This window comes from Nycticebus coucang, chromosome 9, assembly GCF_027406575.1.
Source record: "Nycticebus coucang isolate mNycCou1 chromosome 9, mNycCou1.pri, whole genome shotgun sequence".
Lineage (NCBI taxonomy): Eukaryota > Metazoa > Chordata > Mammalia > Primates > Lorisidae > Nycticebus > Nycticebus coucang.
Genome location: NC_069788.1, coordinates 80396376 through 80422524, shown reverse-complemented (window position 1 = coordinate 80422524; position 26149 = coordinate 80396376). Strand labels below are relative to the sequence as shown.

General features: G+C 38.9%; 1 protein-coding gene and 1 pseudogene across 4 annotated transcripts in view; both read right to left on the bottom strand.

Annotated features, from left to right (window-relative positions):
* CDC42BPB (CDC42 binding protein kinase beta) overlaps positions 1-26149 on the bottom strand; it is a 161894-nt gene that overhangs the window by 120587 nt on the left and 15158 nt on the right. The gene's annotated exons all lie outside the window — the stretch shown is intronic.
* LOC128593322 (40S ribosomal protein S8-like) lies at positions 13304-13995 on the bottom strand (annotated as a pseudogene).

Below are 26149 nucleotides of genomic sequence, written 5' to 3'. Positions count from 1 at the left end.
AGAAAGAATAAAACAGCCTCTCTTTCACACTCCATCAACAAACATAAAAACCACCAAGTTGAACATATTCATTGGGCACTTAAACATGCCAGGTGACAGCCTACAACATGCTAAGGACCCAGACAGATAGGACCTGCCTTTCAGTTCAGAAGCTGGGTCAGGCTTACCATCCAGCACCCATGAGCCTCTAAGTCACAGCAACTAGGGGGTTACTACCCACCAAGTCTTTCATCACCCACACGGTTACAAGCAGCCTTAGCAACAGCATCTGGGCATCATCTCAGAGTATGCCCCATACTTCTATGCCCCTCATCAGTCATAAAGCCACCTTCTCCTTGTCCATCTTATCTTCCTCACCGGACTTGAAGGCCCACAAAGGCAGGGTCTGCCTCTGCTTGCTTAACCACTGCTACCAAGCTCCTGGCATAAGGATGGGAATCCACAGAGATGACTATGTTTATGACCATGTAGTAACTGATGTTCACAATGAGAAATCATCACAAAAAGGTTACCTTCCCTATCAGGAGGGCTTGCATTTTTTCCTCTGGTAAAGAATATCCAGGTCGGCGCCTGTGGCTCAAGGAGTAGAGTGCCAGTCCCATATGCCAAAGGTGGCAGGTTCAAACCCAGCCCCGGCCAATAACCAAAAAAAACAAAAATAAAGAAGAATATCCAACATCTCGGGATGTTCCTCTCCGCCCTAAATAAATAAATAAATAAATGAATAAATAAATAAAAAGGGTGAATAAAGCTTTAGCCTTTTAAACTTTTACTAGGAGAAGTTTTCTCCCAATTTCTTCATTCCTCATGATCCAGACTGTCTGCTACAGAACTTCTCTTGATGCCCTAAAAGGCAACCAATTACAGTCTGGATAACCACTGAAAAATATACGTATGAGCTCCAAACTGAAAGGTAAAATTGTAGCCCAGTGTTTGCCTTTAAATAGAAAAGCTCTCCCAGGAAGAATTGAGAGCAGAAGATCTTTGGCTGAAACTGACAGAAAATCACTGTCAAATGAAATAAGATCAGACTAGCTGGAAGGAGTGCCCAGGGAGGGACAGTTTGAGGAAGGGAGACTGTGTCATAGGGCAGCAGCCCAAGGAAGGCAGATATGAAGCTCCACTTCACCCCTCACCAGCACTGGTTTCCAGCCTCCATATGAATTTGAATTGTTGCTCTTTACTCTTTTGGCTTCAGCTGCTTAATGGTCACAATAAACACATTTGGAATTCGAAAGTCTCGCAGTCTTTATCTAGTATAAATAATACATTTACCAAAAAAGAAAATAGGGGCCCCAAAGGCCAAGTGACATGGAGAGGGCACGAGGGACTACTGTTGAGCCTCCCAAGTGTGCAGTCAAGTCTACTCCAGGCGGTACTAAGTAGGTACCTCTACTCCTGAGAGGTACTTCCCTGGCAATTGCCAGCTACTGTTCTGGTCCCTTCAAGAGATAAAAGGATCAACACCTGCCCAGAGCGGTGACTCCATGCTGGCTGGAGAGATGGGGCAGCTCCAAAGGAGGCACCTCCAGTGGGTACAGTAAGACCGCTAAGAAAGGCTCAAGGCAGGAGGCCAGGGAACAGGGCCTAAACAGCACCCAGAACTAGGGAGTGTAGTCAACAGGCAAAATGGAAGGGATGGAGCATAAGATCACCTTGCCAAGTGCCTGTGAAAATCAGAGTTTAGGGCAAGAGCTAAGAGTCAGGTTCTCATATAGCATGTGGCAAGAAGAGAGAAACCACTTTCACAGTCCTGGCTTAGAATGAGTTTATAGTTGCAAAGCAGCTTAAAAATATATTCTTACAGTTCAGGTTGCTGATACAACTACGAAAGATTAACAGTTTTTGAAAAATGTGTTCATTTTGTAAAATGTGTTTTATTTATTTCAATAACTGTAAGTCTTTCATGAAAATGACACAACACTGTCCCTCCACAGGGAATTAATCACAAATCCTTCCCATCATGAATCACTAGTTTAAGAAACTCAAATCTTCCAAGAAGCCCAAATAAAGATCTCTAATATGAGCTCTCCACATAGGCTAATAATCAGGAACTGCAATGTTGAGAAAATGAACATTAAATTTTAACTTAATATAACTTAAGATTTAGAGGATTAAAAAAGAAGCCCTGTCAGAATAATCTGACTTGGAAGATAAGCAAGATACTGAGTCAAGGAAAACCTAAGAAGCTGGAAGGGTGACTGGGTAGGGGGGCTGCACTGGGTCCATGCCAGACCAGGGAATACCTCCTTCCAATAGTGTGCAATCACACCAGCCCAGCTAACCCTATTCAGGATCCATTTTGAGACTCATTCTGGGCATGGCAATGTACTCTTTCATCTCTGCCTGAACTTGATATGCAAGAGATTTTTTTTCTCAATTTGTTTTTACTTGGTGGAACTTGCTCTATCATTACTGAAATAAAATCCTGCTGCTTCACTCCTTGTATCTCTTTGAAGTATTCTGTCTTCCTGCTTGAGAGCAGCATGTCTCACTCACAGCTTCCAATCAAGGAGGCAGTGATCCCAAGACACCAGTGATTCCAAAGCCAGCTCCTTTGCTGTTGTAAATAGAAATGCATATTGTAATTTAAAAATTCCAAGTGTGTGAAGGAGTGATATAAAGGACAGAATAGTCCTCTATACAAGTCATGGGGATGCAGTTAAGGCTTCATAAAGACTTCACCATTTTTTGGTACTTATACCAGTGAGATAGCCAGTTTCTAGGCTATTTCTTCTGTGAGTCACCAGAAGCACCCTATATAATTCTAAATTTAAGAAAAAGGAAAATCAAAAGTAAAATAATGAATACTAGTTGTCAAATAGCTGAAGAGCTCAGAGAAGCTTTTTTAAATTAGTTAAGATTATAATGTTTTTATAAAATCTGTTAGGACAGTAGTTTTCAGAGGTAGTCTATAGACAGCAGCATCTGCCTAGGGAAGATGGAGACAAGAATAAAAATAAAAATAAAAATAATAACAATAATAATAAAGATGGAGACAGACCTCCCAGAATCCTCCCTTAATCATCTAACCTCTCCAGCAGGTAAGAGAAAGCTCCCAAGCTTTAAAAATTAGGTTGTTTCATGTCCAACATCTTCAGACATCCTCTTTCCCTAGGGTTAAGGCCTGTCCACCTCCCCCTTTTAGGTTTCCCAAAGATGTTCTGCAAAGGGCCAGAAAGGCTTAGCTGCTCTGTGTATAAATTTGTGGCTTTTAAAACAGGAAACCAGAAAATCAAGAACAGCAACAGCATCATCACCTGGGAAAACTTGATAGAGAGGTGATTCCTCTGGTCCTATCCCAGACCTATTGAATTAGAGGCACAACCTATGTTTTCCAACATACTAATGCATGCTAAAGTTTGAGAAATGCTGTGGGAGGGGGGCAAAGCTCTCTCAACATCACCACTGAGAATAAGGCAAGTCCTGTAACACTAGGCAAATTATAATGGAACCCAGGCTAAACCCAAACACCACTGCAGCACTTGGCAGGGTTATCTGGCCTGCCACAACTCCTCATCTGCAAACTAAGAGTAATAGTGATTACCTCAATGAGTCAGTGGGAGTATTTGTTGTTTGTTTGTTTTAAGAGAGGAGTGCAGTGAATCAATCATAGCTCAATACAAGCCTCAAACTCCTAGGCTCAGCCATCCAAGTAGCTATAACTACAGGTGCACACCACCACATCCAGCTAACTTTGTATAAGCTTTTTGTAAAGATGGTGTCTTGCTATATAGCCCAGGTTAGTATGAACTCCTATCCTCAGGACATCCTCCTGCCTTGGGCTCCCAAAGTACTGGAGTTAGAAAGCATGAACTACCGCACCTGGCCCAGGAGTACTAGATAACCCCAATAAAGTATACAGCACTGTACTTAGCATTTAGAAAGTTCTGGTTAAACAGTAGCTACTACCAATACCATTTGTTATTTCTGCTCAGTTATATTAGTATTTATATGTCATGTTTAACAATAAATAGACTATCATAAAACATTCACCAAAGAAGAAGGCACACTTGTTACAAACCTGTTCTTTAGGCAAGTTACACATGGACAATACCCACGCAGCACTGTAAACCACCAAGGATTCACACAGGTCCTATAGGACGGTTTGAGGAAGAATATAACCCATGAACATGCCTCAGAGAGCAGGGCTGTACTTGAGCAGAGACATCATGACCACACTGGATTTGGGAAAGCGGAAAAATCTTACCTGCAAAGTCCAGACTCCCGCAAATGGTCTCTATTCACTGCCTCCCATCAAACCCCCAGCAGATGAACTGTCACCACTCCCTGACTTACACCAGCATTTCTACTGACTTATCATCAGGCCTTGGAAAGTAGCAGTAGCATGTGTCTATGTAGGTGCGTGGGGAGAGTGGTAGTTTGCCAGCCTTTCTAACCATCTTCACATTTTGACAAAGGTTACCACTTTTCTTTAGTTATGCCCAGTTAAAGAATTAGAATTTCTTGGCTGGGCACTGTGGGTCAACACCTGTAATTCTAGCACTCTGGGAGGCTAAGGCAGGTGTGGAATGCCTGAGTTTGAGACCAGCTTTGGCAAGAGTGAGACCCGGTCTCTACTAAAAAGGAAAAAGATTGCTGGGTGTTGTAGTGGGCACTTATAGTCCCAGCTACATAGGTGGCTGAGGCAAGGGGTTCACTTGAGCCCATGAGTTTGAGGTTGCTGTAAGATACAATGCCATGGCATTCTACCCAGGGCACAGAGTGAGACTCTGTCTCAAAAAATAAATAATAAAAGAATTAGATTTCTTTATAAACTTAGAACATGAAAAGTCAATTAAAGTCAAATTTCTGCCATGAGCAGGAATTGTGATAACTACCTACCACCCTTTAAACTGCTATCTACTTTGTGAACTTGTTCAAGACTTATTATTACACTCTGGGAGGCTGAGGTGGGTGGATTGCTTGAGCTCATGAGTTCAAGACCAGCCTGAGCAAAAGCAAGACCTTGTCTCTACTAAAAATACAAAAATTGAGGCAAAAGGATCACGTGAACCCAAGTTGGAGGTTGCTGTGAACTATGATACCAGAGCACTCTACCCTGGGTGACAGCTTAAGACGCTGTACAAAAATAAATAAATAAGTAAAAATAAATAAAATAATAAAACAAATATCTTGGTGGCACCCGTAGGTCAGCGGGTAGGGTGTCAGCTATATACATCAAGTCTGATGAGTTCGAACCCAGCCCCGGCCCACTAAAACAACAATGACAACTGCAACAACAACAAACAAAATAGCCGGGCATTGTGGTGGGCACCTATAGTCCCAGCTACTTGGGAGGCTGAGGCAAGATAATTGCTTAAGCCCAAGAGTTTGAGGTTGTTGTGAGCTATGACACAACAGCACTCTACCCAGGGCAACAGCTTGAGACTCTCTCTCTCAAAAAAAAGACTTATAAAAAAATACTAAGAAGTTAACTGATGACTCTATACTGAATCTCAGAGTTAAAGCATTCGATAATAGACATGCTCTTATTTGACAATATGAATGTTACTTTGTTTGCATTATTATTATTATCACTTAATATTTCGATGTAGCAATTGTCTGATTCCTTTTCTGAATGTATTTATGTTCGTTCGTTCTTTACAAGGTTTTTGTTTCTATCCTTATCTTAAAAAAAAAAAAGACATCATTACAATGAAGTAACTGGAAAACACATCAGCTAAACCCATGCTTGAAAGAATACTGTAAAATATATTACCTCCTGCTTTGGGGAAAAACAGGACAAAAACCTTTGAAAAATTCATATTTTTCCTGTAGTAAGACTTTTTAATGTAAGAATTTTAATTCTCTATTTTGCTTGGTGACCTTATTTTAATCAAATAGGTACAGGGCAAGGTCTAAGTAGAGCATGAATATAAAATAACACACTGATTTAGAGCCTTTCCTAGTACATCTGCTGCTGAAATGACTTACAAAATCTGAGTGGCCACAGAACAATAGGCTGCAAGATAGGCTGCACCTTCCATGGAAGTTACTGCTGCCCACCTGCCCCAACAACCCTATAAGGCCAGCATCATCACCTCCACTCTATAAGAAAAAAATTATGGATCTGATGCCTTGACCACACAGAGAGGAAACACAAAGGCTTCTTGAACACAAGGCTGAAACAATGTCAAAGCTCTGAATTTTTCCAGACACTGAGGGTCACCTTCCCACGGAGCCTTGGAAAACAGAGTTGAGGAAAACTGTGATGCCTACTACTGGCTTAGAGAGTGCTAAGGCCACTTCTAGTAATCTTCCCAAATTTTCCCAAGAGGTCTTCTAAGATACTTTCTTGCTTTGGAAATTACACCAGCCAAGACAGATATAAGGAAGAAGTTTTAGGTTTCCATTACTCTCCAATGTGTGATCAACATTTAACTCAGCAAGAAAAACTGTAATTTAATATGGTGACTTGTCTTTTTCTTTCTCTTAAATTTTTTGCAGTGAAGAAGAGCCTAATCGTGGAGTGAAATGAGTTGATAAATCACTTCTTCCTGACTGGAACCAATCACAGCTTTTTGTTCCTCTCAACATGGTGCAATTTTCTAGGCCTTTTCAATCACCTTTGTAGTTTTTCTCCCAAACCGTAAGTCTTCCCACCCTTCTGTACATTCACTGCTCTTCAAATGCAACAATTCTAAAGAAATTTCATTTGAACATTTATAATTATTTATTCACTATGAAGGTGAATTCCCTGAGAAGAGCAGTTTAGGTGGCCACCACTCCTCTGCCACATGCATCTGGATCACTGCAAGTCACGAGCACTTGCTAGCTGGCATTTCACTTTTTGCTGTAAACAGTATCATCTAACAGTGACTTGAGGACACAGACCCACTGGCCTTGCCTTCTTCAACCGCAGGAGACAGTGTAAGGATTGTCTAGTGCACTAACCTGAGCAATGAGGCAGCCCCTGCTGCACATGTTGAGATGGGGAAGGGCAGATGGAGACTGGTAGGTGAGCTGCAGGTGCGGGAAACTAATGCACCAACAGTGTGGGTTCCAAAGAGAAGCCAGGGTGCTCAGTGTATAGCTGGTATTAACATCAACAGCTTAGATGGGATCACCCACAGAGCCGGCAGGGACAGAGGACAGACCAAGGAATGAACCCTGGGGAGCATCCACATGGAGAGGGAGAGGAGGAACCAGCAAGGTGCAGGGAAAGCCAGGACTCCCATCTAGTAGTGTTGAAAGGGAGAGGGAGGACAAAAGTCTGATTAGACGAAGTTGACAATGAGAGGAGGAAGGTGGACATAGCAAGAAGAGATGACTCTGAAGAGTTTTACTGTAAAAGAAAAAGTGCAAATTAGATACTTGAAATCATTTTCACCAAACGTTTAGTTTAAAAAAATCCACTCATCATCATCACAGGATTTCAAACCTGTGCTGAGGTACAGGGAGGCAGCATATTATTACCGACAAATCACAGAGGTTGTAAACAAAACTTTCATTTTCACTGGTTTAAATGCTAATAATAAACCATACAATTAAATTCTGTGATAACAAAATAAGTACCCCATGTTTCAATAAGCAATGACAGGATACAGCCATTTCCTTAAACTGAGCATTCGTGGCACTTGCTACATCTGCACCTGTGCTCAGGAAGCAGGTCTCTCCAGGACAGCCTGCTCTCCTGAGGATCCCACCATACCTATCCCCACTAGTTCTATCAGAACTGTTAATTTCCACACTGCAAATAAAGTAACAACCCACAGACATGGCTAACTTTTTTTTTCCTTTGGTAGACATAATCATTTTACTTTCTGGGCTTTTTTTTTTTCCCATGTTTTCTCAATCTCTTTTTTTTAAACTGAATTTTGAGTAAAAACTTTAATTTTGATGAAGAAAATATATGCATAAACATAGATATTATTTTACTAAGTCAAATGGTATATATGACTGGGATTATATACACATATTTTGATAACATACAGATTCCACAGCACACTAAATGGAGGTATTTATGATCACCCATGCGTGATAGCGTATGACTTTTCGCTAGTTCAGCAATAAAGTATCCTCGTAACTCTCTAGGGATGATTTTATAATTCCAAATCTTTGGCTATGAGCTGCCAGGACAGGAAGGAAGATGTGAACAGCAAGGAAGGGAACTGTCTACACATCTTCCTCCTCAGCCTTATGATTCTTCTGTTTGACTGAGACGGAAGGACAAAAAGGAGCTCCAAATCTTTGGCCACTAGAGTTTTGTAACAGAGTAAGTGCCAACTTACTTTTCCTGGTTCTCTGGCCCTCAAGTCTGAGATTTGCTAACACATTTTTAGATGACTTACAAGAAAGTACACTGACAAAATGGCATCTAGAAAAGAACCTGCAACTAAGAATGAAGTAGAGAGAACTGCATGCATTAATATAAGTAAAAAGTTTGCAAAGCGTCAATAAATTAATAAAATCAAAGGAAGGCAACTTAATTTCAGTAATCAGTAATTCGGGAAAAGTTGATTATTTAACTTGAGTTAAAATATTAACTCAGGAAAGTGGGATCTTGACTTAAGACACTTTAAATTTGCCTTTTAATCTATTACACTCCAAATACTTGATAAAATATTAAATCCACTTGTTGCTAATGGAAGCTACCACTTTCTGAACATCTACAAATGCATCAGGGATGTCATATAATAATCTCTACAACTTGGCAGGATGGTTTATCTCTTTTTGATGAATAAGCAAACTGAGGAAATAGAAGGTCCGAATTAACATAAATGTTTGGCATTTTTATTCTCTTGTTATTTATTTTTATTTCCCCCTTAGGACTTTTTATATTTCTTGTTTCTTTTGTTCTTTTTTTTTTTTTTTTTGAGACAGAGTCTCACTCTGTTGCCCCAGGCTAGAGTGCTTTGGCATCAGCTTAGCTCAAAGCAACCTCAAACTTCTGAGTTCAAGGGATCTTCCTGCATCAGCCTCCAAGTAGCTGGGAATATAGGCACCTGCCACAACACCTGGTTAATTTTTCTATTTTAAGTAGAGATAAGGTCTCACTCTTGCTCAGGCTGGTCAAACTCCTGAACTCAAGCAATGCTTTCACCTCGGCCTCCCAGAGTGCTAGAAACATAGGCGTGAGCCACCGTGATCAGCCAACCTTTTATATTTCTTATAACACCACCATTTTTCAGTTTTAAAATTCAGAGGAAAAAATTAACTCCTTTCATTTTTCTTGTTCTGAACTTAATCAACTAGTAGGCAATATATTATCAATTTTTGTGTACCACTGCTATGAATTCAGAAAAGTCTGGACTTTTTTTCTGCACAGTAAAGTAATGGCATCTACTTCTAATTTCATGATTAATACTATCTTGAGGTGGTTCACTTAAAGTGAACGGTGCCATTCAAATTCTTTGAAAACTAGTAATTCAAGTATACAATTATTTTAGTCTCTTCTAAACATAATATTTGATTTATTATCTTTCCATTCTCTCGTTTTCACATGCATCTCTTAGGCTAACATACATGCACTGATGACCCAGAAATTCCATGCTAGGTAAATACCCAAGAGAAATGAGCAAGTACATCTACCAAGAAGATACATGCAAGAATGTTCACAGTGGCTTCATTCATATTTATCAAAAACTGAAAATTACCCAAATGTTCACTAACGAGAATGAATAAATAATATGCAGTTTTCACATGAAAGAACAGTACACACTGGCTCACACCTGTAATCCTAGCACCTTGGAAGGCCAAGGCAGAAAGATAATTTGAGCCCAGAAGTTTGAGATCAGCCTGAGTACCTTAGTGAGACTTTGTCTCTACAAAAAAAATACTTAAAAATTAACTAGGTATAGTCCCAGCTAGTTGGAAGGCTGAGGCAGAATGTTCACTTGAGCCTAGAATTTGAGCTTGCATTGAGCTATGACATCTTCACTGCACTGTAGCCAGATGAGAGTGAGAACCTGTCTAGTAAAAAGATAAATACACATCCAAAACCAACAATAATAGCAAAAAAAATGAATGAACTACTTACCCACAACACTGATGAATAGCATGGATATAGTATGAAGCTAAAAGAACTAGACACAAAATCCTAGACACAAGATCCCCTTATAAGAAAAGAAAGAAAAAAAAAAAAAAAAGAAAATCAAAAACAGACACAACCCCAAGATAATCCAAGAAGGAAAAAATTCTCTCTTGACTAAATGGTATTGGGGCAACCACACACTAAACAATGAATGTGGCCCCCAACCTCACACCATATACAAAAAATGAACTCAAAATGGATCAAAGAAAGCACTAAAACTATACATGAAGAAATCACATGTATTATTCTTCTTAGTAAAGTATTGCAAGAATGGAAAAAGAAATATCCAATGTACTCCATACTAATATAAACAATTACATGCTCATAAGAACAATAAGATACAAATATAGTCTAGTACAGGGGTAGAGGGAGATGGGGGGAAGCAACTGGCAGAAGGAAGGAGGGCCTGAGGTGGATCTCACCTAATGTGCACACTGAGGGTATATAATATGCCCCCTGGATGAGAGGCTCTTTTACAAATGGAACTTTACCCTAGAAGTGAGAACAATGTAACCTAAAAATTTATACCCTCATATTAATTTGAAATAAAAAATAAATTAAAAAATATGTATTGATCTGTGTGACCTTGGATTAGGCAATAGATCCTTACAAAAAAAATAGACTAATCAAAACTAAAAATGTTTGTTTTTTAACTAAAAACACTAAAACGAACAAAAAATGTTCAAAGGACACCATTAAGAAAGTACAAAGATGGCCAGGCATGGTGGTACACACCTATAATCTTAGTACTCTGGGAGGCCCAGACAGGAGGACTACTTAAACTCAGGAGTTCAAAACCAGCCTGAACAAGCACAAGACCCTGTTTCTACAAAAAATCAACAATTTAGACAGGCACAGTGGTGTGTGCCTTTAGTCCCAGTGACTTGGGAGGCTGAGGCAAGAGGATCACTTGAGCCCAAAAGTTTGAGATTGCTGTGAGCTATGATAATACCAGCACTCTAGCCTGGGCAACAGAGTGAGACTCTATCTCAAATGAACAACAACAGAACAAACAAATAACAATGAAGTAAAATAAAAAGAAAACCTATAGAATCAGAAAATATTTGTAAAACATATAGCTGATAAGGAACTTCAATCCAGAACACATAAAACTCATCTAATTCATTAATAAAAAGATAAATATCCCAATTTAAAAATGGACAAAGGATCTGAACAGATATTTCTCTGAAGAAGATATACAAATGCCTAATACTCACATGAAAAGATGCTCAACATCATTAGCTATCAGGAATAATGAAAATCAAAACTACAATGAGATATCACTTCACATCCACCAGAATGGCTATAATCAAAAAGACAAATAACAGGTCAGGTCAGGTGGCTCATGCCTGTAATCCTAGCGCTCTGGGAGGTCAAGGTGGGAGGACTGCTTAAGGTCAGGAGTTTGAGACCAGCCTGAGCAAGAGCAAGACCCTGTCTCTACAAACAAAAGAAGAATTAGCCAGGCACGGTAGCCATGTGCCTATAGTCCCAGCTACTCAGGAGGCTGAGGCAGGAAGATTGCTTGAGCCCAGGAGTTTGAGGTTGCAGTGAGCTATGACGACACCATTGCACTCTAGCCAGGGTGACAAAGAGAGACTGAAAACCTCATGCACTGGTAATGGGATTATAAAATGATGCAGCCACTTTGAAAAACAGTCTTGCAGTTCCTCAAAATGCTGAACACAGAGTTACTACACGATCCAGCAATTCCAATCCGAGGTACGTAAGCAAGAGAAATGAAAATATGTCTGCACAAAAAATTACACATGAATATTCACCAAAGTAGCATCATACACAATATTCAAAAAGTGGACAAAACCCAGTGTCCAACTAATAACTGGATAAACAAAGTGTTGTATATCTACAGGGTAGAATAGGAGTGAAATACTGATACATGCTACAACATGGAAGAACCTTGAAAGCATTATGCTAAGAAGCAATCACAAAAGACCACATATAGTGTAATTTCATTTATATGATATGTTCAGCATAAGCAAACCTTACAAAGACAAAAAGTAGATTAGTGGTTGCCAGGGGTTGGAGAAATTGGAAGTAACTGTTAATGAGTATAAAGTTTCTTTTGGGGTGATGAATGCCCTAGAATTAGTTAGTGTTGATAACCACACAAATACACTAAAATCCATTCATAGTACACTTAAAAATAATAAACTTAGACAAGCACAACTTATCTATGATGTGAGTCACACCAGAGCTTACGACTGTACGGAGGGAATTATACACAGGGCAAGAGTGGGTGGTAAAGTATGAGGGGCATCATAACAGAGACTGCCTGAGGACATGATTCATTCATTTATTAATTCAAAAGGTATTGAAGATATTTAAAAGACAACACTGTAATGAAGAAACAGATACAAGTGGCTGAGAGTAGCCACCTAAGTTTAGATGCAATTGCCCCATTGTGTAGCAAAATACTTAGTCTAAACTCCAATTTCTTCATGGGTAAATCAGGAATAATCCCAGAATTGAGGGTCAGTGGAAGACAATGGATATAAACGAGTCCAGTGCCAAGCTCTTAGGAAGTCTTACAATGCAAAGCAGAGCCATTCTAATCATGCTTTTCATCACAGGAAAACTTACTGTGCGTCCCCCTTTCCCACAGAAACAACACCAAAGCCCCTCCCCAGGGAACATACCTGTCTGCAGGGCAGTGTCTGGTGTATAGCTGGCATGGAGCAGGTACATCAAACAAAGCCCAGTTTGAATGAAAGAAATCCACTGCTTCTAATGTCATCTGGCCCTTCATTATTCTGTGCTTACTACCTACACATATGGAATACAACACTTCCATTTGAATAGAAGTATATGGAATTCTTGTTTAACTGTGTTATTTTCATTTTATTATTTATTTTTAAGCTCAACTGGAAATACTAGTAATGAGAAAAATAAGTTTATACCATGGATTTTTTAATTTGACCATACATCCTGACACCAGTAGAGGATCTATTTAAGCTGCTAAACCTTCTACATATAAACCAAACACTGAATTATCCAAGTCCAATTGTTAATCTTTCCAAATTGGACACTGATATACTAGGAATACTATGGTGTTGAAAAAGAGAAATGGCTAAAAGTAAACATTTTTATGAGAAATATTTTTTTTGGGGGGTGGGGTGGGAATAATGAACGTTTATTACATGAACTAAGACAGGAAAGAGGAAAGCTTCTTGCCTGTAGCACAGTGGGTACGGCACCGGCCATGTGCATGAAGGCTGGTGGGTTCAAACCCAGGGCCAGCTAAAAAATGACAACGACAACCAAAAAAAAAAAGGATGGGAGAGAGGAATAATTATTTGCCTTTCCAGGCCTTGCTTTTTTTCCTCAGATAGAACTCCAGCTCTTTGCTTTCTAGCACATAGCCATCTGCTCGGCCACACTGGCCTGGTCTTGATGCAATGCATGCAAGAAGCTTGTCCTGCTGGAACTGCTCTTCCAGAAGACTGCTTATTTGTCGTTCTTTTTCCTTTCATCATATTTCTTCTGAATTTTTTTTTGAACATTTTTTGTTTAAAATCTCTTCTTCTCCTGGAGTCAGCTTGGCTCCTTTCTTGTGGCCCAGGGGCAGTGCATAGTGGGACTCATACCACTGTCGGTATAGTGTGCTGTCAATAAGCACAACGCAGTTCTTCACCAAGGTCTTGGTACAAACCAGCTCATTATTGGATGCACTGTAGACAACATCAATGATCCTTGTTTTCCTAGTACAACACTGAGCCCCAAGAGAAGTTTCCCACGTCCAGCCTCAGGGCACAGTATTTCTTGTTACCTCCCTGAACACGGACTGTGTGTATTCGGTGGGGGCCAATCTTAGCGTTAGCTGCAGGGCGTCCCAACTCATATTTCCACTTCTTTTGGTCGGGCTTTCTCTTGCCCCCGGTCTTGTGGCGCTTGTGCCAATTGTCCCGAGAGATGCCCATTGCTCAGTGCTGGCTAGAAAGAGCTATGAGAAATCTCTTATCCAAAACTCTTCAAGCTTTTTAGTGACATTTTTACATGAGGAATAAATGTCACTGGAAGGGGAAAAAACTGTTTCTACCCACATTCTAGAACCTAATCCAATGTCAGACACCCGAGGCTACAAAGAAACACTAGACTACAGCTCTCTGTGGTTAGGCATGAATATAAGAATGAAAATAATATTCAAAATAGCCATAGCAATCCATTCAGCAATTTCCAGTATTTGACTAGCTTGCAAGGTAATAGCTTCTGAACCAAAGGAAGAGCAAACTCTCCTCCTTCCTAAAAACAGAACTGTGGGGCAGCCAACCCTGCCTCGCCACAACCAAACTGGAGGCCGCTATGACCTGACCAGCTGTTGCCCATTTCCTCCAAGCACCCCCTACCCCAGCAAGTTATCAAAGCCTTTCATGACCAAAGAGACTAAGGTGGAAACGGTACCTTCTCAAAATGCTTAATACATAGAAGTATGCAGTTCTTTTTTAAAAAAAAATCACAGAAAGTTGTCTAAGCAGAAATATTTTGTATAAAAATGACTTCACTCATTTTAAAGGCTATTTGAGCCTCAACAATTAAATCTGTCCATATTGGGAACCACATTTTTGTCTTTAAAATGATATGTCAGATTATCCAACTGCACCTATGCATTTCTGAGATACTTTATTAAAATAAGAAAGCTAACCCTGGGTGGCGCCTGTGGCTCAGTCGGTAAGGCACGGGCCCCATATACTGAGGGTGGCGGGTTCAAACCCAGCCCCAGCCAAACTGCAACCAAAAAATAGCCGGGTGTTGTGGCGGGTGCCTGTAGTCCCAGCTACTTGGGAGACTGAGGCAAGAGAATCACTTAAGCCCAGGAGTTGGAGGTTGCTGTGAGCTGTGTGAGGCCACGGCACTCTACCGAGGGCCATAAAGTAAGACTCTGTCTCTACAAAGAAAAAAAAAAAAAAAAAAGAAAGCTAACCCTCTGTGCTTGATATTTTTCAGTAACATAACAATGTCAGCAAAAAGGAAATGAAACCCAAAGGAAAATAATCCACACAGTAAATAGAGAAGAAGGGTAAATATTCTCCCATATCTTTTATCTTTAGCTCCTCATCCTCTAATAAATAAGATTAATAAATAAGAAGGAAAGAAAAATGTTTTCACACAGACTTTTTAAAATTTTGCTGATTTCATACAGCCATTGGTAAGCTGGGGGAACCACCCTTCTCACTAGATGCCTAGAGATGAGACACACTAACAAGGCAAATGAAAAGAGCTTTCCAAATAATCGATAAAATTTTGTTGATAGATTGGCAAATGTTTAACATTTTGAAAAAAGACATATAGTTTTGTAAAGTCTATATTTCTTTTCACAAGCTAAAGAGCAGTCAAAACGGCTTCTCTCCTAACAAATGCTTCAGTCAAAATAAAAGATTTATACTAAAAATGTTAATTGATTATGAAAATTGTACTTTTCCAGAATGTCTGGCGATTCTGAGTGAACTCAGTATTTACACACACCCACGTTCAGTCCTTTCCCTTCATGCTCTCAGCAGGAAGCAGCCTGGCTTTCCCACATTTCAAAAGCACAGCCTTTGTTTGGCTTTATTTGCAGGTAGACTGTCCAACCTGTTTGACTTTTAAGAGCTGAATTTTTAAGAGTTGGATTAAGGAAACAAATTAAAGAGCTGAATGTACTGGTGAGTATCCCACTACTCTTAGACAAAAGTGAACAAGTATCAACTAATTTTTCTTAAGTCCAATTAAAAAACCAAAAAGCTTAATATAACATTTTTACAAGTTGAATTCCTCACCAACAATGACTCCAAAGTGCCTCCAGTGAGCAACTACTGTGTTATATAAGACCTGCTTTACACTGTGTATTTTACAAGATAAATGCTAGAAGCTCAATGTTTTCTCTAACCAAGGAGAGGCACATACCAGGAGCTTAGAGCACCGGTCAGCCAAGCTGCATTCAGAGCAGCAGCAGCGGTATCTTGAGAGAAAGAAATGGAGAGGCAACACTTACAAGTCATTCATGTCCCTCAACCCCTTGTTTAATCTCAGAACGCGGCAAAGATCATCCAGTCTCTCATTCCCATCCATGAAGACAGAGAAGGGAGGCAACAACCCACTTACTAGGCTGCTCAACTACCTGGACAGAGCCCTGATCCACCATGCTCAGGATGGTAACCCTAGCCAGGTAGCAACTGAGGAGATACCTCATAATAGCATTTGAAATGAAACAAGAAATACCTATTTTTTGGCTCGGTGCCCATAGCATAGTGGTTATAGCTCCGGCCACATACACAGAGGCTGGTGGGTTCAAACCCGGCCCGGGGCAGCTGAACAATGACAACTGCAACAAAAAATAGGCATTGTGGCAGGTGCCTGTAGTCCCAGCTACTTGGGAGGCTGAGGCAAGAGAATCACTTAAGCCCAAGAGTTTGAGGTTGCTATGAGTTGTGACACCATGGCACTCTACTGAGGGTGCCATAATGAGACACTGTCTCACTGTAAAGAAAATACCTATTCTTTACACCTGTATAATCCCCAGACAGTTTATTACCCATAAAATATACTGGGCCAACAGGAATGATTCATAAAATACCAAATTTATCTAGCTAGGAGAACACTAGAAATAAGTTAAAACATCATGAGCAGGACAGGACAAATGCCCAGTTTCTTCAACAAATAAAATGCAAAAGGGAGGAAAAAAAGGAAAGGAAAAGAGCAGCTAGATTAAGAGAGACTTAAGATATATACAATCCAAATGCCATATGCACACTTTGTTTTGGGTCCTGTGGAACATATCAACTTTAAAAAAAAAAAAGGAAGTTTAAATGATGACTGAATATTTGATGATACTGAGAAATTACTATTATTTTTTCAATGTCATATTATTATAGCTATGTTTCTAAAGAAAGTCTTCATCTTCTCAAGGTATATACTGAAATATTTACAAATGAGATGAGAGATGTCTAGGATTTCCCTAAAATAATCACTCATGGGGAAAGGGATAAAAGTGAAATATGACTGACATGAGTTAATAATTGTTGAAACTGAAGGCTATTTACTCTATACTCTCTACCTTTTAATGTATTTGAAATCTTGAATAGGAAATACCATCAATTACTATCACTTTTATTAATATGGATTATCTAAATTAAAAAAAAAATCAACATGAAAAATTCAAGACACCCCCCCCCCAAAAGAAACAATGACATTTCTATACATAGGATCATCCACTATTTCATTAATATCTAAATAAAGAATAGTTGAGGGCATGACATGGCACAGTGGGCTAAATTTTTTGGAAAGTGAGTTTCCTTTCACAAAATCTCAAAACAGGAAGATAGAATCCAAATCACTATAAACTCTTGTCTCAAATCACACAGCAGTTTCCTCCTTGGAATCACATCATGGCATGAAAATCAGCTGTATGCTCAGTTTATTTGTTATGAATTTGTTTGTTTTACTGCTGGTGTTTCTTCTAGCAATAAAATAATGAGGTATATAGCACTTTTTTTCCAGGATGAGTTCTCGGACTTAATTGTGAGACCTTCCTTTTATTCTGCCCCCCATGAAAAATGTTATATCTTTTTAAAAAAAGGAATCTGAGAAAGACTGCTGAGTTCTTAAAACAGTGGTAGCTGTTATGACTCAAAAGTAGCAAAGGAAGTTAGGGAGGAAGTAAAAGAAACTTACTTACTACAGAAATCTGTAAAACTCTCCTACAAAAAGGCAGGAGGGTATCCACCTTCTCTCTGGGACCAGTCACAAGAGTCAGTTTTACAGTGAATAAAATTTACGTAATCATAATTACTATAAATGCTATTTATTAATTTCTGTTCTTAGAACCAACTTGGACAAAACAAAGACTTCATTATACGTCACAGAATGAATGCTATAAACTTTGAAAACATAAAACTAAATACCCCTAATAACTCTTGAGTGAAAACGAATTAAAAAATGATAGCCACAGATACAAAGGAAATGATAGTAATTAAATGATTTTATAGGCCGGGTGAAGTGGCTCATGTCTATAATCCTAGCACTCTGGGAGGCTGAGGCAGGTGGATTGCTTGAGCTCAGGTGTATGAGACCAGCCTGATCAAGAATGAGATCCTGGGCGGCGCCTGTGGCTCGGTGAGTAGGGCGCTGGCTCCATATGCCGAGGGTGGCGGGTTCAAACCCAGCCCCGGCCAAACTGCAACAAAAAAATAGCCGGGCGTTGTGGCGGGTGCCTGTAGTCCCAGCTACTTGGGAGGCTGAGGCAAGACAATCGCGTAAGCCCAAGAGTTAGAGGTTGCTGTGAGCCGTGTGACGCCACGGCACTCTACCAAGGGCAGTACAGTGAGACTCTGTCTCTACAAAAAAAAAAAAAAAAAAAAGAATGAGATCCTGTCTCTACTAAAAACAGAAAAATTAGCTAGGTGTTGTGGCAGGCACCTGTAGTCCCAGCTAACTGGGGAAGCTGAGGCAAGAGGATTATTTGAGCCACAGCTCTCCAGCCTGGGCAACAGAGGGAGACTTTTTTTTGGAGACAGAGTATCACTTTGTCACCTTCCATAGAGTGCTGTAGTATCACAGCTCACAGCAACCTCAAACTCTTGGGCTCAAGAGATTCTCTTGCCTCAGCCACCCAAGTAGCTGGGACTATAGACACTGCCACATTGCCTAGCTATTTTTAGAGACGAAGTTTCACTCTGGCTCAGACTGGTCTTGAACCTGTCAGCACAATCTACCTCCTCGGCCTCCCGGAGTGCTAGGATTACAGATATGAGCCACCACACCTGGCCCCAGAGTGAGACTTTTGTCTCAAAAACAAACAAAAAAAGATTTTTAAATTTAATTTTATGTTAATAAACCAGAAGTTACTGATATAATGGTGTTTCTAAAACAGTATTACTAGGTTGGTGCAAAAGTAATTGTGGTTTTTGCATTGTTGAAAGTTACCATTTGATACTGGAATACATTCACATTCTTAATAATGTGCTTATGTTACACATCATTTTAATGCACATTTCCTTTTTTTTTTTGCTACTTTTATTACTTGCTGTTTATTTTAGACTATGGAAATGATGTAGACAAAAAGCAAATTTGAGCAATTTTCTTATTCGAGTTCAAAATGAGCTGTAAAGCAGTGGAGACAACTTGTGACATCAACAATACATCTGGCCCAGGAACTGCTAATGAAAGTACAGTGCAGTGGTGGTTCAAGAAGTTTTGCAAAGGAGATAAGAGCCTTGAAGATGAGGCGCATAGTCTCATCTAGTCTCTCAATTGGACAACAACAAATTGAGAACAATCATTGAAACTGATCCTCTTACAACTACGCAAGAAGTTGCCGAAGAACTTAATGTTGACCATTCTATGCTTGTTCAGCATTTGAAGCAAAATGAAAAGGTGAAAAAGCTCAATAAGTGGGTGCCTTATGAGCTGACCAAAAATCAAGCTAATCAGTGATTTTCAACCAGTGTGCCATGAGAGGATCTTAAATGTGCCTTGAAAAATTTTAAAGATTAATTAAATTTTTTTCAAAAGAAGTTCAAAACACAGTAAGTATATTCTTTTTCATACTCTTCTTTTTGATTAATATAATGTAAATGTGCCACTGAAGTTTAAGTGTGCCATGAGATAAAAAAGGTAGAAAAACACTGCTTTAGATGTACAGGACAAAAACTGCTTAAGTTTCATGGCATGGATCTTAACCATAACAAAATGTGTTCCATGGCTAAAAAATGGCACACTATGATTGAATCTCATGTTGATGTCAAGATTACCAGTGGTCATTTGCTTCATCATTTCTGGGCTGGTTTTACTAAAAAACGCAACAATCAGATACAGAAGATCTCTTACACTTAACACCATCAAGTCCACCAAATCTGGAAGGTGATGGAAATCATGACAAGAGAGGTGCATACAAATGACTTGAAGGAAGTCAATAAATTGATTCTGGACAGCATTGCAAAAGGCATAGAAAAAGCTTGCCAATCTATTTATTTTCTCCATGACATCTGCATTAGAAAAGTAAAAATGCTGAAGGAGCCCAAGTTTGAAATGGGAAGACTCATGGAGCTTCAATTTGGAAAAGCTCCTGGAAACAAGACAGGTACTAAAGTTAAATGAGCTAGAGAATATGAACCACCAGTCCAAGAATCTCTTTAAAATTCAAACTTTTAGGGAGGAGTGAGGGGGATAGGTGTGCTCCCACTTAATGGGCACAATGTAAGGGTATATGGGACACCTCTTGGGTGTGGGATACAACTATAATAGGGACTCTACATAACAAATGCAAATATTGTAACCTACTGTACCCTATTTTAATCTGAAATTAAAAAAAGAAGAAAACATTCAGACTTTTAATAATGACAAGGAGTTTTATTTGGGTAAAAAAAAAACCTTTCAAATTAGTATTCAATTTTAATGTAAAAAATCTAGAATAAGCTTTAAAATAAAAAGGAAAAAGAAAAAATTATATCTAGGGGAGAGAGACCTCCAGTTTTTATAGCATACCATTCATACTGTTGAATTTATTTAATCAGGAGCACACATTATTTTTGTGATTAAAAAATTTTAAATAGGCTCTGCGCCCATAGCATAGTGGTTACAGCGCCAGCCACATACACTGAGGCTGGCGGGTTTGAACCCAGCTCAAGCCAGCTAAACAACAATGACAACTGCAACCAAAAAATAGCTGGACATTGTGGCGGGCGCCTGTAGACTCAGTTAGTTACTTGGGAGGCTGAGGCAAGAGAATCACTTAAGTCCATGAGTTTGAGGTTGCTGTGAGCTGTGACACCACAGTGCTCTACTGAGGGCGACATAGTAAGACTCTGACTCCAAAAAAAAAGACAACCCAATTAAAAAATGAGCGAGGAGGGCGGTGCCTATGGCTCAAATGGGTAGAGTGCTGGCCCCATATGCTGGAAGTGGCAGGTTCAAAACCCAGCCCTGGCAAAAAAAAAGCAAAGAACTCAAATAGATATTTCCCCCCAAAATAAAAATACAAATGATCAACACACAAAAAGATGTTTAACATCATTAGTTATTAGAGAAAAGCAAATCAAAACCATTTCACACCCATTAGTAGGGCTAGAATAAAAAAGATGTGTTGGATAGGATAGGATCCTTGTTACCCAGGATAACAAGATGTGTTGGTAAAGATGAGGAGAAATTAGAACACTCATGTGTTGCTGGTAGGACTATTAATGGCATAACTGCTATGGAAAATATGGCAGTTCTTCAAAACAAAACTACCACATAGCCCGGCTATTCCACTCCTAGGTATATACCCAAGACAAATGAAACGCATCCACAAAAACATGTACATTAATGTTCATGACATCATTATTCATGATAGCCAAAGGGAGAAACAACTTAAAAGTCCATCAATTGGTGCATGGATAAACAAATGTGAAGCATCTATACAATGGAATATAATTTGCCCATAAAAAGGAATGAAGTACTAATATATGTTACAACATGAGGTGAACCTGGAAAACATTATGCTAAGTGAAAATATGTCAGTCATCAAAGACCACATACTAAATGATTCTACTTACAAGAAATATCCAGAATTGGCTCGGTGCCCATAACTCAGTGGTTAGGGCACTGGCCACATACACTGGGGTGAACCCAATGGGGTCTGCTAAACAACAATGACAACAATAACAAAAACAGCTGGGTGTTGCAGCAGGCACCTATAGTCTCAGGTACTAGGGAGGGTGAGGCAAGAGAATTGCTGAAGCCCACGAGTTTGAGGTTGCTGTAAGCTGTGATGCCCTGGCACTCTACCGAGGGCGACATAATGAGAATCTGTCTCAAAAAAGAAAAAAAGAAAGAAATATCCAGAATAGGCACATACATAATCAAAGTAGATTAGTGGTTGCTGGGGGAGAGGAGTTGGGAGTGATAGCTAAAGGGTACAGAGCTTCTTTCTGGGTGATGAACATATTCCAGAATAAGGTAGTGGAGATGGTTGTACAACTCTATGAATGGCCTAAAACCCACTGATTGTATGCTTTAAACAGGTAAACCAAATGTGAACTGTATCTCAATAAAGTTACAAAAAAATGAAGAAAGAAATCATCTGCCAATTTTTAATGGTAGAGATACCTTTCTTCTTCAATAGAACAAGTAAGTTTAATCAGTTAGCTTTATAATTCTATTTAAATTTCTCTCACATTGTGGAAACTAGGTTCTGTCCTTTAATTTCTGGGTGTTTACTTTGCTAAAGGTCCATTGTGATGGTCAGTGTGTAGAACAGGTTGAAACATTTCCTGTAAAGCTGGTCTTGTTGTGACAAATTTCCTCAATGTTTGCATATCAATAAAAGATTTGATTTCTCCATCAGTTTTAAAGCTTAGCTTAGCAGGATATAGAATTCTGGGCTGGAAGTTGTTCTGTTTAAGTAGATTAAAGACAGATGACCATGGTTTTCTGGCTTGAAAAGTTTCATTAGAGAAGTCCGCAGTTTCCCTGATGGATTTGCCCTGGTAGGTCAGTTGGCGCTTACTCCTGGCAGCTTGCAAAATCTTTACTTTTGTCTTGACTTTAGATAGATTCATCACAATGTGCCTTGGAGAAGCTCTATTTGAATTGAGATGACCAGGGGACCAATATCCTTCCGAAAGGAGTACGTCAGAATCTGGTGATATTTGGAAAATTTTCATTTATAATGCTCTCTAGAATGGTTTCCATTCCTCTGGGGCATTCTTCCCCTTCTGGGATACCTATAACTTGTATGCTTGAATGCTTCATAGAGTCCCATAATTCTGTCAGTGAATGTTCTGCTTTCTCTATCTTCTTTTCTGCCTTATCTCTTATCTTCTTATCTCAAGAGCTTTATCCTACCTCTGAGATTCCTTCTTCTGCATGATCTAATCTGTTGTTGATATCTTCTATTGCATCCTTAAGTTCCCTAATTGACTGCTTCAGTTCCTTCAGCTCTGCTATATCCTTTCTATAGTCTTTGTATTGTTCATCTCTTACTTGATTCTGTTTTTGGATTTCCTTTTGGTTATTTTCCACTTTCTCAGCAATTTCCTTCATTGTTTCTTGATTGATTTCCACTTTCTCAATGATGCAAAAGACAAAAGTAATCAATGGATTTTCACAAAATAAGATGAATACAATGCTACCACACTTATCAATTATCTCAATAAATGTCAATGGCTTGAATTCCCCACTGAAGGGGCACAGATTGGCTGTTTGGATTAAAAAACATAAGCCATCTATTAGCTGTCTTCAGGAAACACACCTCACGTCAAAAGACAAATTAAAACTCAGAGTTAAAGGTTGGAAGTCAATTTTTCAGGCAAATGGAATTCAGAAGAAAAGAGGGGTTGCAATCTTATTTTCAGATACATGTAGATTTAAAGTAACTAAAGTCAAAAAAGACAATGATGGTCACTTCATATTGGTCAAGGGAAAAATACAACAAGACATTTCAATTCTAAATATTTATGCACCCAATTTAAATGCTCCCAGATTCTTGAAACAGACCTTGTTTAGTTTGAGCAATATAATATCCTATAACACCATAATAACAGGGGACTTCAATACCTCTCTCTCAGAGCTGGACACATCCTCTAAACAGAAATTAAACAAAGATGTCAGAGATTTAAATGAGACCCTAGAACAACCGTGCTTGATAGACGTATATAGAACACTCCATCCCAAAGATAAAGAGTATACATTCTACTCATTGTCCCATGGAACATTCTCCAAAATTGATCATATTCTAGGACATAAAACAAACCTCAACAGAATCAAAAGAATAGAAATTCTACTTTGCATCTTCTTAGACCACAAGGCACTAAAAGTGGAACTCAACTCCAAAAAAAAATGCTCAACCTCACAAAAAGGCATGGAAGTTAAACAACCTTATGCTGAATGACAGTTGGGTGCAGGAAGAAATAAAAAAGGAAATCATTAACTTCCTTGAGTATAAAAACAATGAAGACACAAGTTACCAAAACCTATGGGATACAGCAAAAGCAGTCCTGAGAGGAAAATTCATCTCTTTAGAAGCCTACATTACAAAAACAGAAAGAGAGCACATCAACAAACTCACAAGCCATCTGATGGAATTGGAAAAAGAAGAACAATCTAAGCCAAAATCCAGCAGAAGAAAAGAAATATCCAAAATTAAATCAGAGATTAATGAAATTGAAAACAAAAGAATCATTCAGAAAATTAATGAAACAAGGAGTTGGTTTTTTGAAAAAAAAAATGAATAGATAAACCTTTGACTAGATTAACCAGAAATAAAAAAGTAAATTCTCTAGTAACCTCAATTGGAAATGACAAAGGGGAAATAATTGATGCCACAGAGATACAAGAGATCATCTCTGAATACTACCAGAAATTTTATGCCCAGAAATTTGACAATGTGAAGGAAATGGATCAATATCTGGAATTACACCCTCTCCCTAAACTTACCCCAGATGAAATAGATCTCCTGAACAGACCAATTACAAGCACTGAAATCAAAAAATTAAAAATTTTCTAACAAAAAACGTCCTGGGCCAGATGGCTTCACACTAGAATTTTATCAAACCTTCGAAGAAGAGCTTATTCCTATACTACAGAGATTATTCCAAAAAACTGAGGAGGAAAGAATCTTCCCCAACACGTTCTACGAAGCAAACATCACCCTGATACCAAAACCAGGAAAAGACCCAACTAAATAGGAGAATTTCAGACCAATTTCACTAATGAATATAGATGCAAAAATTCTCAACAAAATTTTAGCCAATAGATTACAGCTTATCATCAAAAAAGTCATACATCATGATCAAGTAGGTTTCATCCCCGGGATACAAGGCCGGTTTAATATACGCAAGTCTATAAACGTTATTCACCATATCAACAGAAGCAAAACCAAAAACTATATGATCCTCTCAATAGATGCAGAAAGCATTCGATAAAATCCAGCATCCTTTTCTAATTAGAACACTGAGGAGTATAGGCATAGATGGCATATTTCTCAAACTGGTTGAAGCTATCTACAACAAACCCACAGCTAATATTTTACTGAATGGAGTAAAACTGAAAGTTCCTCTTAGAACTGGAACCAGACAAGGTTGTCCTCTGTTACCATTATTATTCAACATAGTCCTGGAAGTTCTAGCCAATACAATTAAACAACCCAAGAAAATAAAGGGCATCCCAATGGGAGCAGAGGAGGTTAAACTCTCCCTTTTTGCTGATGATATGATCTTATACTTAGAGAACCCTAAAGACTCAAACCACAAGACTCTTGGAAGTCATCAAAAAAGACAGTAATGTCTCAGGATATAAAATCAATGTCCACAAGTCAGTTGCCTTTGTGTACAACAATAACAGCCAAGATGAGAGGCTAATTAAGGACACAACTCTCTTCACCATAGCTTCAAAGAAAATGAAATACCTAGGAATATACCTAACAAAAGAGGTGAAAGACCTCTATAAAGAAAACTATGAAACCCTAAGAAAGGAAATAGCAGAGGACATTAACAAATGGAAGAACATAACATGCTCATGGACGGGAAGAATCAACATTGTTAAAATGTCTATACTTCCCAAAGCAATCTACCTATTCAGTGCCATTCCTATTAAAATACCAACATTGTACTTTCAAGATTTGGAAAAAATGATTCTGCATTTTGTATGGAACCAGAAAAAAACCCGTATAGCTAAGGCAGTTCTTAGTAATAAAAATAAAGCTGGGGGCATCACCATACCAGATTTTAGTCTGTACTACAAAGCCATAGAGGTCAAGACAGCATGGTACTGGCACAAAAATAGAGACATAGACACTTGGAATCGAATAGAAAACCAGGAAATGAAACTAACACCTTACAACCACCTAATCTTTGATAAACCAAACAAGAACATACCTTGGGGGAAAGACTCCCTATTCAATAAATGGTGTTGGGAGAACTGGATATCCACATGCAAAAGACTGAAAGTGGACCCACACCTTTCTCCATTCACTAAAATTGATTCAAGATGATAAAGGACTTAAATTTAAGGCATGAAACAATAAAAATCCTCAAAGAAAGAATAGGAAAAACACTAGAAGATACAGGCTTGGGGAAAGACTTTATGAGGAAGACTGCCATGGCAATAGCAACAACAGCAATAATAAACAAATGGGATTTA